A 2,678-nucleotide genomic window follows, 5' to 3' on the forward strand; every position below is an offset into this window, starting at 1 on the left:
CACAAGGCCGGTAATTTTTGAGTTGAAACCATTGGCCCCAGTATTTGACTGGTACTTTATTTTATCGACTCCGAAAGGATGAAAGGCAAAATTGACCTCGGCGAGGTGTGAACATAGATCGGAATGAGCCAGAAGAAACGCCGTCAACGCTCCAATGATTCTGCCAGCATGCCGCCTCTCTTCTCTAAACGAGAAGTCTAGATGGCGAGCTGGCAGGATCGTTAGCACGCCGGGGAAAATGCTTGGCGGCATTTCGTCCGTCTTTACGTTCTGAGTTCAAATTCTGCCGAGATCAACTTTGCCTTTCATCCTTTCGGAGTCGATAAAACAAGTACCAGCTGAGCACTGTAGTCGATGTAATCGGATTATCCCCTCCCCCGAATGTGTACATCCGAGAGGATCTCACGCTCCAGGTCCTGCTGTCATATTGAAATTCAGTGTGTGACACTCAAATCGTATACATATGACAATTTGATATTGCTATATGTATTACATATCGCCCACCAAATGCTCGAAATCACACAGGAAAGTTTGAAGACTGTCACAAAGATAGGAAAAGTTCTCACCAAACTGGAGCAATACAACAGTGTATTCCTCTTGAGTGACTTCAACTTCCCCAATGTAAGATGGCCCAAGGGACTAATGCTCTCAAGAATGACACACTTCCAACAAGCACAGGTGGAGTACCTGCTCAGCCTTACCAATGCTTCATTCATGGAGCAAATTGCGCTCCAACCAATCAGGGCGAATAATATACTTCACAAACAATATGGACGTCATCTATAGTGTAAAAGTGATACCGACTCTAATCTCGGATAACAGTATAATAAAACAGTCTATGTATGGATCAAAAGCTTCTACAGACGTACGAAGAACTCGAAATCTCTTCAAACTGAACTTTCATAAAGCTAACTGGAAGTCGATTGGGAAAGAGATCCTCAAACAGGATTGGCCTAAATATCTCACCACACCAGACATTGACATGAAGCTCAAACATTTCATGTCTGTAATGCAAGCCATATGTGACAAATCTGTTCCAGAGTACAAGGCCAACACACGCAACAACAAGATCCCTAGAGAGAAAATTCGTATAAGACGACGGACAAAGATTGCAAACCGCCTGAACAAACATCTCAAAAGTAGTGGAAAGTCCCGCCTGAAAAGAATGCTGTTGGAGATTGAGAAAAGTTTGCATCAATCCCATGAAAAGGAGAGAGCAGACACGGAAGCCTGGGTTATAGAAAATATTAAGTCAAACCCTAAAGTTTTCTTTAACTTTACCAATGAAATGGCCTCAGTACACTACAAAGTAGGACCCTCTTCCAAAAGGGCTGAGGAAAATAACATGTATTTTAATGCTGGAAAATTCCAAGCTCTGCGCTAGCTGCACACAAAGCTAAACGAAACGCAGACAGGATACACTGGCTCAGGAAGAATCGCAATCAGTGCGTGACCGGGGCTATCTTTTAGAGAGTTGTGTAGCCACTCTCCAAGTTTTCCGACTATGCCAATATCTCGCAGTTGGTGACATATACTATGGTCGACTTTATCAAAGGCTTTTGCAAAGCCGAAATATATCACGTTTACATTTGAGTTGTTGAGCGGCTGTTTTAACATTTGAGTTGTTGAGCTGCGTATTACTAATTTGGCAATAAAATGCAGACGGCTCACCAGATGGATCCTACGAACTTTCAGAACGAGAGAACAGGAAACTATGATGATCCTTTAGAGGATATATAACTTCAGCCGCTTAGACTACTGCTCCTGACTATGGTCACCACAGAGTATAAAATTAACGGCGGAACTCGAAGCAATCCAACGAAGCTACACAAAGAAAATCGTCTCGATATAACATGTCAACAATAAGGAAAAGGCTGAAAAAAGTTAAGACTTTATTTCCTTGAACGAAGGCAGGAAAGATATGCAGTGATATACATCTAGAAGATCCTGGAAGGAATTTACCATACTTTGGCATTGAAAGATACACAAACAACAGAACGGGGCGCCGCTTCATAGTACCAGGGATCCCAACAACGCTATCAAAATACAGGACTAGATACTTAAACAGCTTGAGTTTCAAGGGCCCACAGCTCTTCAATATCTTTCCAAAATGCCTGAGAGACCTGCATGGTGTGGATGTAGGTGTCTTCAAAACAAACTGGATCTTCTTTTGTCAAGGGTTCCGGATGAGCCTACCTCAGGGCATGAAATACAGATGAGGGCAACACCATCAAACTCCCTTATTCACTAAATTCCACATATCAGAGAAGGTTTCAAACAATGACGGTATAGCAAAGCCAATGGTTGTGCCCCAGCATGACCGTAGCTTTCGAACTGAAACTGGTTAATATATATATGTAGTGAAACTACCTCCCGCCATTAGATACAAAACTACTATCGCCATTACATACAATCTTCTCATTTAAATATAAATAAATGCGAGCGTAGTAGAGAACCCATTCCTTGTCATCACGTGACTGATTATTATTCGAATCGGCAACTTCTTCGAACCTTTCCCGCCAGAACGCAAACTGACCAATCACGGCCCCTAATAAGGTCACGTGATAGAGTAAAATTCTGAAGGCATTTGGAGCCCTCTAAACGCCTTAAATAGAGCAACTCATACCCAACAAATTTGTCTCGGTCCAGTTTCTCTTTGAGAACTGTTCCGTGTACCA

Source organism: Octopus bimaculoides, chromosome 1 (genome assembly GCF_001194135.2).
Source record: "Octopus bimaculoides isolate UCB-OBI-ISO-001 chromosome 1, ASM119413v2, whole genome shotgun sequence".
Taxonomy (NCBI): Eukaryota; Metazoa; Mollusca; class Cephalopoda; order Octopoda; family Octopodidae; genus Octopus; species Octopus bimaculoides.